Here is a 12,147-nt window from a genome sequence, read left to right on the forward strand (position 1 = left end):
AGCGTTACAGAGAAGGATATATCCCACTTGCACTGCTACGGCATACATGGTAAACGATTATTTTTTCACATTTATTCTAGGAAAGTGTTAGAACTGCACTGTTAGTCTGTGAGCTACCTCTTTAAATTCCAGCATCAATCCCTAAAATGGATTTAGCATCTTTAGCATCAAACATTAATAAGGCTCACTTAGGCACTCTTAATGTGAAGGAAAATTGGGCTTGTATGAAATGGCTACACTGGAACATTTCATGCTTTTGCAAGTGCAGGAGTATGATTATTTCCTACAGTATGTCATTATCTTCTGCCCTGTGGTTCTTTTTTAAATTATCTCTTCTCACTCAAGCTGCCTACACTATGTTTTTAAGCTATATAGTTTTCAATTTATGAATTGCATGCATGCAAATTTTGAGCAACTATACCACAAGCCAAGTAATAGACCGCATTAAAGTATATTCCCCTTGGACACTACTAATAGAACTACAATTCCATAAAGCTTGTAAGAAGGTACATGTTCGACTCAAGACATAAAATCAGGTCATCTGTTTCCAAGATAGACAACACAATACTATTCTAGACACACGTGGAATCTCCTTACACTTTTCCTGAACAGGTTCATTTAAGCATGGCAGGAGACACCATTTCATATCCTCACAAAGCAAATTACTTTGCCACCTACTTGTCCTTGTACCCAAAATCTCCCCCTCCCCTTTTCAGGGTCACTCCTAAAACAATTGCTCATCTGTAACTCTAGACATCAACGCACCAGGGAAAGGAGTCTCCCCTTAGGTCTACCACTATCGTCTTCTGTTTTTTATGATGAAGTAACTCTCTCGGACAATAAAGCACTTTAAACGGCAAGTAACAGATTAACACACAACACGGATGGCACACTGCATAGCCACTCAGAGGATCAATATTGCCGCTGACTGATTAGTAGTCTAGTTGTGGTCTACAATATATATGTGTATCTAAAATTACTCTACTGACCTTTGTACAGAAAAATATTATTTCAGAGACAGTGAAATATTATCGCACTACAGCATTTTGCATTGAGTTTACAAGGTAATAAAACACAGAGCTCATTCTTCTTCACCCACAAATTGCAATTAAATAAGGAAAATAAGACTTGACATCCCCCGGACAATCAAAAGAAATGATTTATTTGGATGCTAACATCTGTCTCAAGATTGTGGCCAAGTGCTTTTCTGTGCTCATTTAGGACTCCACTTGGAAAGCTTTTCAGTTACATTTACCTAGAGATTTCTCTCTACCACTTCCCATCTGACCGAAATCACTCAGCTGGGTCTGATGAATAATAGCAAAAGGCAGCCTGTATCAGAGATGATTGAATTACAGATTGTTGAAAGTGCCATAAAGGCTCATTCCAATGACTACATTTAATTTACTTACTACGCTGCCTACCAGAAGCTGGTAGTCTTTTGATATCTTTATTTCAGAAAATTAGAAACAAAAGAAATATTAACATGCTTTGCCACTTTCTTACTACTCTACCTAGTAGAGTTTGATAGGCAAAATTAACTTTTAAAGAGCGCTGATCCCCTATCCATACCGTGCGCGCATATGGACCAGACCATAACACACCTGAAAATCGGAGCAAGGCAAGTGGTATTAAATAAGATGAGGGAAATGATGTCCGAGGACACGAAATGAAATTGCATGGAAAGAAAATGCATTAGCTTGACAGCCTAAGTAATGGAGGAAAGGCTTTTTGTAAATTGATACACAAACGATTAGATGTAGCCCTGCAGGCAGAAGAAGAGGTCAGCGCTCGGGGGCCGGTGCCGGGGAGGGCACACCAGCGAGTCCCACCGGCTCCAGCCGGGGCGGCCGCCGGGACAGACCACCCTGCCGAGGGCGGGGGCACCGCGGCAGCGGCAGCCAGGTGAAACCCGGAGAAACAAGTTGGCCCGGCGGCCGCCTGGGCGCCGGCTCCGGGCAGCGGCGCGCAGGGAGGGATGGAGGCACGGAGGGCGGACGGCACCCCGCGCCCGCAGCCGGGGCGGGGGGCGACGGCGAAGCACGGCGGCGGTGGGGGGCGGGGGCGCCCCCTTTGTCTAAGGCGCCCCCCCCCGCACGGAGCGCTCCGGGGGCGGGCCCCCGCCCCCCGGCAGCCACGGGCAGAGCTGCTGGGCAGGCGGCGCCGCCAGCCGCCCCCGGAGCATGTGCTCTCCCCCCGCCGCGCAGCGGGCCGGCGGGCGCACCCTCGCCCAGCGAGCCCCCCCGCCCGAGGCGACACCGCCCAGGCGCGGCTGCGGGCGGCCCCGGAGCGCTGCCTTACCTGGCAACCGGGGCGGGCGCAGCCGGCTCGTCCTTCAGCCTCTCCCCGCGGCGGCACTACACGCGGCCGGGCCCCTCCCGGGGCGAGGCTGCGATGCACGGCGGGGTGCGCGGCGGACCGCCCCCGCGCACGGCAGGCAGCTGCCCCAGCCCCTGCGCTCGGCGGGCTGGCGGCGCGCCGGGCGTTAAGTTTCAGCGGCGGTGGCCGCCGGCGGGCAGGGCAAGGCGGGCGGGGAGGCGGAGGCGGCACGGGGGCTGCGCGGCGCCGGGAGCGCCGCCACACTGCAGCGTCTCCAGGAATCCCTCCCGCGAGAGGCAGCCCATCACCCCCGGCCCGCCGCCCTCATTGGTTGGGGGGCGGGGAGACGGGCACTGCCACCCAATCGCCTGGCGCACAGCATGGGTGGAGCCGCCGTGCCGGCCTCGCCCATCCCGCGGCCGTGCGGTCCCTGTCCGCCCCGACGGGCGGGGCCGGGCGGCGGCAGGCAGGGGACGAGGAGGGGGAGGATGAGCAGGGCATCCCCGCGCATGGCGGCCACGTCTGGCACCGCGGTCCGCGGGGCCGCCGCCGGGCAGCACAAGGCGCTGTGCCACAGGCACAGCGGCCGTCGGGTGACCCGGGTGCCCCGGGCAGAGCGCGGCGCTGGCCCCGGAGCGTCAGGGCGGCGGGGAGGGGAGGCGGCGGCGGCCCTCCCCCAGGCGCTGCCGCTGCCCCCCGGTACTTGGTACTTTTAGCGAACCGGCGTTGCGCGGCCCTCCCGGTGCGGCGGAGCCTCGGGCAGCGCGCCCCGGGCAGTCGCGACTGAGCATTGGGTCGTTATGGGCGTCTGTGGCTTAGGCGAGAGCAGAGCGTATCGCGTGTTCAGGTAAGGACGTGCAGGGGTTGACTTAATTCCCTTGATCCATCCACTCTGAACTGGAGCTTTGATTAACATTGGTCTGCAAAATGTAACTGTAACAAATTCAATTAAGGGAAGCACATTTCTTCAACTTTTAATTAGATCTACCCTATTTGTCTAATGTTTAATATAACATAAAAAGCTGCTCAGGTTCCAGAGGGAAATGGAAATAGATTTAGATGTAAGGTTAGCTTTTAAAAGCACAACGGATTAAAGTTCTTTGTTCCTCAGCATATATTATTTTTGCATCTATACCCTCAAAGGCTCAGGAAGAAAACAAAGTTTAATCTGCAAAATTGTAAAAATGGTAGTGTGGTATTTATGTAGGAGTTTCCCATAACCTTTAACTGGTCACAGTTACTGAACATACAGGTTCTAGCCCAGGCTTGATGCACAGTAGTACAGCATGCTGCTAAATTACAGTTCTTCTAAGAAAACAGAAGTAGTTTTGTATTCCACAACAATTTAGTTGGTTTCACTTAGTATACAAGAGTGAAAGTTATTTAAATTATAGCTCAGTATGATAAATCGCAAATGTTGGCAAAAAGAGGAGCCCCTATGACATCTTTAGCAGGTAACTGGGATGACAAGAATCTCCCAGGCACATCCCAGAAGTGACTTACTGTGCCTCCAGCAGAATGTCATCCTGCAATTCACCATGCTTTTATGGTGGGATTTACCTTTGAAAATTACAGCCCTCTTCCTGGTCACTTCAAATACACATTTTCTGATCAAGTCAGTGCTGGACATGTGTTTTTAGGTCTGTTGGAATCATAGAATTTCACTTGTATGAGACCCTCAGGATCATCGAGTCCAACCATAACCTAACTCTAGCACTAAACCATGTCTCTAAGAACCACGTCTAAACACCTTTTCAACACCTCCAGGGATGGTGACTCCACCACTTCCCTGGGCAGCCTGTTCCAATGCCTGACAACCCCTTCTTTGAAGAATTTTTTCCTAATATCCACAATAGGGGTCTTGGATGGGAACATTAGGTCATGAAAGGGAAAAGGAAAGCAAATACCAGCTCTTGCTGAGCTATGGAAAGGAGGAGTCACCATAATGAAAACTGCATATGCAGAAGTTGTCACCTTTGCCCAGATTACCCTGTATGACTTAAAAATGTGGCTGTTTTCTCTCTCCAAAATCAGTAGCTATCAAGGACTACTTTCTCTAGGTCATTTATCTGGTCAGTTAAAACCCCACACATTTCAATGTTAATAATTATGCGGACTTGATGCTGTGTTCCTAACAGCCACACAGCCAGAAGTCTGTGGGAGTCTGGCATTCACAAGGCATGACACATCATACCCTGTTCGTAGTATTTGAGCAAAGACAAGAAACATCTTTTAAGCCCAGTGGCCCCCTCTTAGTGTACAGACAGTAAGGAACAGAAATGCTAACTAACAGTAGCCCTGAAGAGTATACCATCACTTTCTTACTTCTGACTGTGGTAGTCCGTATGTGATTATTCTGCTAGATGAAAAAAAAAGTAAAAAATAAAAGAGCAGGTGTGGTAGGGTCTGAGAGGGTGGTGGGAGAGATTTTGTCTAATCTTTTCTGAATCTGGTAATTTGCAATGGAGAAATTGCTGCAAAAGTTGCATTCCTTCTAGTCCACACACTCCCTTTAGTTCCTTTCAGGCCCAAAAGCTTATTCATACAGAAAGAGGTCCTCAGTCCAGTTAGCGAGTTTTGTTTCTCTGCTGCATCCACAATTAAATAAGTAGTTACTGTCCAGGCATGGTGGTTAATTAAACCAAAGGAAGCTGGGAAACTTGAGGGATAACATACATGTCCTGAATGACAAGGATGTTCTAGAAGAGCTCAGGAGCCATTTGATGAATGCTTGGAGTGCTAGCCAAATGCTAGCCACTAAACTCATGAAACACAGATCATTGTATTTATTGTTGTTATGTCTTCCACAGTTGCGTTAAGGGAAGAAGAATCAACACTATCATGAGTAAAAAGAAGAAAGATGCAAAGCCAGAAGAAATGATGTTCTAAACCCAAGACCTGTTTTGTTTTGTTTATTTTTTAATGTGCATTAGTACATCAAAAGTGAAATTTAAATAGTGTCTACTATTCAAAAGTTCCGTTGGGAACCTGCTAAGTACAAATGAAGAACCAGGTGCTGTTAGATCCTTCATTTCCCTTGTTTTTAATTTAGACTTTGGCTGAGCTAGAAGTACTACTGCTTTTTCTCTGGTTTGGTCTTTTCTATCCTCAAGTTTTTCATTTTGAGAGTAGTTTTAATGCCTGAAGACAAAGGAATTGGCTTTTGCTTAGGGAAATGGGACAGCTTTTCAAATGAATTTCCAATTGTATGAGTTCAAGCACACATTTCTGAAACTTCTTGTAGCAAATGAAACGCCTGCTCTTGATTGTTTTTTCCCAGTTGACTGGGAATCGAAGGGCTGGTATGTACGGCTGAAAATTAATAACTTAGAATCCCATTTTAGGGCACTGTCATCCCACCCTTGATTTCAGTGAAGTTTCCATAACATATAGTGGGTGATGATGTATTTAGAAGGCACATTCATAGTCAGGAAGCCAAGCCTACATCAGGAGAACATGAAAGACGTGAAAGTAAAGTGAGAAAGACAGGTCCCGTAAGTGAGAATTAACCTTCAGAGAAATGAATAAATACTGGAATAACTATTCATCTGTACACGACTAACAAAAGCATTTTATGAAGGTGATTTTTGGAGCAATGTGTGAGATTGTGAGTTGTATAGAGGGAGTGGAGAACAAGTGTTGGGGTTTTGTTTTGGTTTTAATTCTAGCTAAAAATCAAAGGGTAAAATCAAATATGCTGTTAGTCCACTGACTGATGTTTGTCTCAACGTGTCATTTGATTTCATTGTTTTCTTGTGTTTGATCTGCACACATCTGCTGCTTCTTCCAAGTTGTTTATGCAGAGATGGTCTCTTTTAATCTGCATTTGTATAGCAGCTAACACAGAGAGCTTCTGCTCTGTGCTCAGGGCTCCTGGACCCTGTGGCAGCATAAATTAAAATGAAAATGGAAATACTCTTGTATAAGGGAGTGTTCAAGTGTAGCCAAACCGACCTGCATATGTTTTCCACAGACATCAGCTGTGTAACTCAAGGACAGATCTGAGTCAGCGTCTGTTCCCCTGTAGATGGTGCCCCTAGTTCAGGGATTCTCTTTTGGGTTGACAACTCGGCATCTCTAATGTTCGTCCCCTCTTTGAACATCAGTTTTCACCAAAGTGGTGCTCAGGGTGATACTCCAGAAAAACAGTATTTTCAGTGCAGGTAGGATGAACTGGACTGAAGTCATGAGTTTCTTTTCAAGCAGAATCTACTATATAAAATGACGAACTACTGAACCATTAGCTTAGAGAGTGCCCAGATATTATAAATGTCCAATCTTACCCCTATGGTGGTAGACATTATGGTTTCCCCCATGTAAAATCTCTAATCTTTGGTAAGCGTATGTATCATATAGATGACTGCATAATAATAATTAAAAAAAAAAAAAAAAAAAAGGGAAGTGGGATTTCTAAGTTAATTTTGTGGAGCTGACCTTCACAAAGCATGAGGAAGAGCTGTGTAATGGCGGTCACTGTTACCTCTGAGGAGACTTGAGGAGACTTAAACAAGGTCTTTTCAAATTGGTATGCATGATTGATGGTTGTCAAAACGTGCATAAGAGAGGAGATTCGTTGCCTCCTGTACAAAATAAGGATACCTCTGTTTACAGAGACAGAATTGCCTGTGAAGTGCACAATATGCTTGTATTTACACCAGGCTGAGAGTGGACCACGGGTGAATAATATCCGCATTAGAATGTATCACTGAAATGTAGGTAAAATCTCATGGCTTCAGGCTTCTTGAATTTCATGTCTCTAATTTGAGATAGTCACAAAACTTTCACCATGCAGCAGGCATATAACAAGAAAGCCAGAAAGCCAGCCCAGCTGTGAAGCATGGCAACTTCTACCATTTAATTATGCAAAGCAGGCCAAGAACATTGATGTGAAGAAAAAAATGGGATAGAGTTACTAGGATAAAAAAACTTGTTAATGTATTTTACATTCTAGAAAATACTTTTGAAATAATTCTCAAGGGAGTTCATGTTCATTTAGCTCACATTGTCATTTCATTCAAAGCCACAGTGAAATTACCCTGGTATTTATATTTAAAATGCTGAACCGTAAAATTGTTAGTTTTTTTTACAGAAGTCACCATTTCATAATATTTTCTGTCCTTTTCAAAAAGTATACTTACTTCTCTTGCAGGAATGCAGTCATTGTACAATTCTGATGTTTAGACTTAATTGGGCTTAAAAGTTTGCAAAACACATGGCTAAATGAACTGGAAATTTTATGTCATTAATATTATCAGGAGAGGAGAAATTTTAATTTGAATTTCTTCATAGCTATGTTTTAGCCAGTATGCAATACAGTAAACTAGTTACCTCTGGCAATTCTGTCTATCAGCAGCACCATTTTGTTTGCAAACTAAAGGGCTTGTTTTATTTCCTGTGTTGCTTTTTCTATAGTATATGCCATAGCCTTCAAATTACATGAGTCGAAGAAGGGAATAAAGCTCCCTTACTGTGGCAGTGTTGTTAAAATGATAAGGTCAGTGGTAATGTCTCTTCTGCAAACCTTGGTAGATATTTACCCAAGTCAAAACTGAATTTTTAATCATTGCAATATGTCAGTATTAAAAAAAAAAAAAAAAAAAAAAAGGCCAAAAAAAGCCTTCATTTGTTTTTGAAAACTTAGGCAAAGAAAAAAGAAAATATACCCAGTGAACCTAATTCTCCTTTTAGTTAAACAGGTATAAATGTGCAGTAAGACCTCCTGTCTTAAAAGCACAGTTTCCACAACTGCTATCTTCTATAAATCAAGCTATCTTAGAGACCCAAAGAAGTGTTAATGTAGCAATTGATAATTTTAATTCAAGTCCTGAATTTAAAAATGAAGTTTTAAGGGAACAGAGACTCCAGTTGCACACTGGAGACATAGTTTCTTCCTTACTTGGTAGTTCTTAGTCTTGGGCAAGATCATCTTCTCCAGGTGCTCATAAATGTCTGAATGATAATCCCCTATCACCTTCCCATTTTTTTGCTTTTGTCCTCTTTAGTTGCCCATCCTCTTACCTTCCTTCTTCTCTGTCTTTCCTGTTCATCTGGGAATATGTTTTGTGATAACATTGCTCATCCTAAGTGAGAAATTATCTGGACAATCACAGTCATCCCCTTCAGCCTTGACATTAGACCTGTTTTGGCAAGAATCAAGGTTGGTCCTTTTCTTTTGAGGACAGAGGTTGAGCCTGCAGTCAGAATTATGACTGATGATGAAGTACAATAGTAGGTTGTTCCCTGCTGAGGAATAAAAAACTCACAAGAAGTCATTGTGGTTTTTTAATTCTTGTTTATATGTGAACAGAAGGAACTAGTCAGGAATGTTGTCTAATGGATAGAATTAAAAACAGAAAGAAAAGAATGAAATCAGACTAAAAAGCAATTCAGGACAGAGATGATAAAGTATAAAGATTCTCATCACCAGAAGCTCATCCTCGCCTACACTGGGATCAGACTAAGGGCTTGCTAGCTTAAGCTCAGCAATTTGATCCTAGGGAAAAGTTCAGCCCAGAGGAGTGTTTGGTACTAATTAGTTTAAGGATTTTGGCCAATATCTTCTTGTCCTTAAGTAAGGATTTTCAAAGAAATGGTGATTTCATATGGTCTTTGATGTTGGAACTCTAAATTAAAATGTTCTTTCTAAAGATGAGAAACTAGATTAAGTTATTCTGAGGCTTACTGTGGACTCCTTCATGCTTTCACTTTCTCCCTTCTGCTGGAATCTATGACCCACACTTTCTCCACCGTAATCACAGGAAGACATTACAATCATTATTCCTTCATAAATACGAAGGTATCTGCAGAATAACCTCGGGATTTATTAGAGCAACAGTCATCCCTCCTAAGTTAAAAAGGTCTGTTCAATGCTAAGGTTTTTTTATTAACTAACACTTCACTTTGGCTTTCCCTCTGAAAGTTATTAAGCTTTATCTCTGACCAAATTGATTTTTTTTTAAGGAAACTGGTCATGCCATTTTTTGTCTTAGAGGGGTTCATAAAAATGTCCACATTTGACTTTTTCCAAATGATTTATATTGGTTTGCTTTCTATTTAAAGAGAACTTGTTTGATATTTCCTGCAGTTACTTCTCCTAGAAAAGCCTTGACAGTTTTCTTTGAGGAAAAAAGGTTATTTGCTGAAGTTATTTACAGTTTAATTGCCAGTTTAATTACAAACTAATGTCTCATTTACTGTGACACACTCTACTCTGCAGGCTGAGCTGCGATAGATTACGGGAATCAAAATGGCAATAGATTCACCTTTGTCTGGGGCTGGGCAGCCTCACGCTGTTGTCAGCAGAGCAGCCCTGAAAAACAGCACCGACCCTCTAGTGATAATCAGAACATGAAGAATGTTCTGACCAAACATATTGTGGGTATTTCAATATAGTTGTATTTTCACACTCCCATTTTTTGCCACTGACTCATAGTCCACTGACTCTCTGTGTTGATGAACACATTCAGAAGCTGTCCCAGAAAAGGCATCATGTAGCATGAGTACAGAGACAAGCTGATGCTTTTGGCATGCAAATAACCTTTTTTCCTCAAAGAAAACTGTCAAGGCTTTTCTAGGAGAAGAAGCCAGAAGGCTGTGCTGCCATCCAGCAAGACCTGGACAGGCTGGAGAGTTGGGCGGGAAAAAATTTAATGAAATATAGCAAGGGGAAGTGTAGAGTCTTGCATTGGGCAGGAACAACCCCAGGTTCCAGTATGAGTTGGGGAACGACCTATTAGAGAACAGTGTAGGGGAAAGGGACCTGGGAGTCCTGGTGGACAGCAGGATGACCATGAGCCAGCACTGTGCCCTTGTGGCCAGGAAGGCCAATGGCATCCTGGGGTGTATCAGAAGGGGCGTGGTTAGTAGGTCGAGAGAGGTTCTCCTTCCCCTCTACTCTGCCCTGGTGAGACCGCACTTGGAATATTGTGTCCAGTTCTGGGTCCCTCAGTTCAAGAAGGACAGGGAACTGCTGGTGAGAGTCCAGTGCAGAGCGACAAAGATGATTAAGGGAGTGGAGCATCTCCCTTATAAGGAAAGGCTGAGGGAGCTGGGGCTCTTTAGTTTGGAGGAGGCTGAGGGGTGACCTCATTAATGTTCATAAATATGTAAAGGGTGAGTGTCATGAGGATGGAGCCAGGCTCTTCTCGGTGACAACCAATGATAAGACAAGGGGCAATGGGTATAAACTGGAACACAGGAGGTTCCATTTAAATATGAGAAGAAACTTCTTTACGGTGAGGGTGAGAGAGCACTGTAACAGGCTGCCCAGGGAGCTTGTGTAGTCTCCTTCTCTGGAGACATTCAAAACCCGCCTGGATGCCTTCCTGTGTAACCTCATCTAGGTGTTCCTGCTCTGGCAGGGGATTGGACTAGATGATCTTTCGAGGTCCCTTCCAATCCCTAACATTCTGTGATTCTGTGATTCTGTGCTTTGGCTCTCTTCACTATGGATGCTATCATACCATGTCTGGCCAGCTTCTAGTCCTCCAAAGGGATCCCAGCAACCTATGTACCTTTATGGAAGGACCTCTAACCCTCACTGCCATACTATGAAGAGCTGTATTTGTAGTACAGAGAGGATCCATTTGATTTTCTATTCCTGTTTCTGGAGCTGGTTAGAGAGCTATGTGAGAAAATAAGGTTTGATGTATCCAGGTGCTAAATTTCATAGTCATGAAGGTTTGCTGCTAATAACACATTATCATGAATTTATAAAATAACTTTGGTTGGGGGAGACCTTTAGGTGTTGTCTACTCCAACCACATGCTCAGAGCAGATCCAAATAGAACAGGTTCCTCAGGGCTTTGTTCAGTCAAATTCTGAGTGTCTTGAAGGATGAAGATTCCATAACCATTTAGGTGGCCCTCCCCTATCTTCACTCAAGGGTGTCAGTGTCTTTTTTGTACCGCAGACTGACATAGCACTGCAGATGTGGTCTTACAAGTGCTGAACAGAAGTGAAAGATTTCTTCCCTTGACCTTCTGGCTTTTCTCTTGCTGGTACAGCCAAAGTAGTTGTAGTTGGCCTTCTTTGCTGCAATGGCACACTGCTGATTCATGTTCATGGTTCAGAGTCACAGCTCTAAATTGAAGAACCGAAATGCTGTGCATGTACATCCCCACCCTTCATCAGAACCAGCCAAAAATGGGGCAGCTTTCTACACCTCCTTCATGAAATTGGTGTCAGGGAGGCCATGAGTGGGCCTTTGAGGGACCAGAACCATGCCCCTGTTACAGGAGCCTCTGGGATGGTGACCAACTGGTGATGTGAACACAATTTATGGCTCTGAAAAGTTGAGGAAGCTGTGTAATGCCTGGTGCTGGAGGAGTACAGTGTGTCACCTGAAACCGTTCAGTCATGGATGATATATAGGAGGTCTGCGTGCATCTCTGTGATCTTGACAGAAGATTCTCCTAGCTCAAACTAATGATCAGTAATGACTAAGCTTGAAGGGGTAATGACTTCCTTCTTAGATCAGGAGCTCAGAGGAGTGTGCCAAACACCGGGCAAATGTGATTATTCTTGTCTTGAAATTCACTGTCATCCTGAAAACCTGCTGTCAGCTGTTCCAGGCCTGGAAAGGCATGTTGTTCCACTAGCTGGAATAAATTCAATTTGTTCAAAGTTGCCAGACAAAGGGTAGACTGCACTCGGATGTAGCTATTACCCAGTCTACCCTGCTAGGGGGTTAGGACTTGCTTAACAGATGCTGTCCTGGTTCTCCTGACGGAGGAGTGGAAATGAATGACCACTCACAGGCAGGATGTCTGCACAGCAGATTCAGAGTGCCTGTGATGCACTGTGGGCTTTGGGAAGCAGAAAGTACCC

At 44.5% G+C, this 12,147-nt stretch overlaps 1 protein-coding gene across 1 annotated transcript in view; it reads right to left on the bottom strand.

Annotated features, from left to right (window-relative positions):
- SYT1 (synaptotagmin 1) overlaps positions 1-2,571 on the bottom strand; it is a 360,262-nt gene extending 357,691 nt beyond the window's left edge. Inside the window, exon 1 of the mRNA XM_082062019.1 lies at positions 2,302-2,571. The gene's annotated coding sequence lies outside the window, so the exon portion shown is untranslated. The remainder of the gene's footprint in view (positions 1-2,301) is intronic.
- Between the last annotated feature and the right edge of the window lie 9,576 nt (positions 2,572-12,147).

Source organism: Streptopelia decaocto (genome assembly GCF_964273445.1).
Source record: "Streptopelia decaocto genome assembly, chromosome: 1".
Taxonomy (NCBI): Eukaryota; Metazoa; Chordata; class Aves; order Columbiformes; family Columbidae; genus Streptopelia; species Streptopelia decaocto.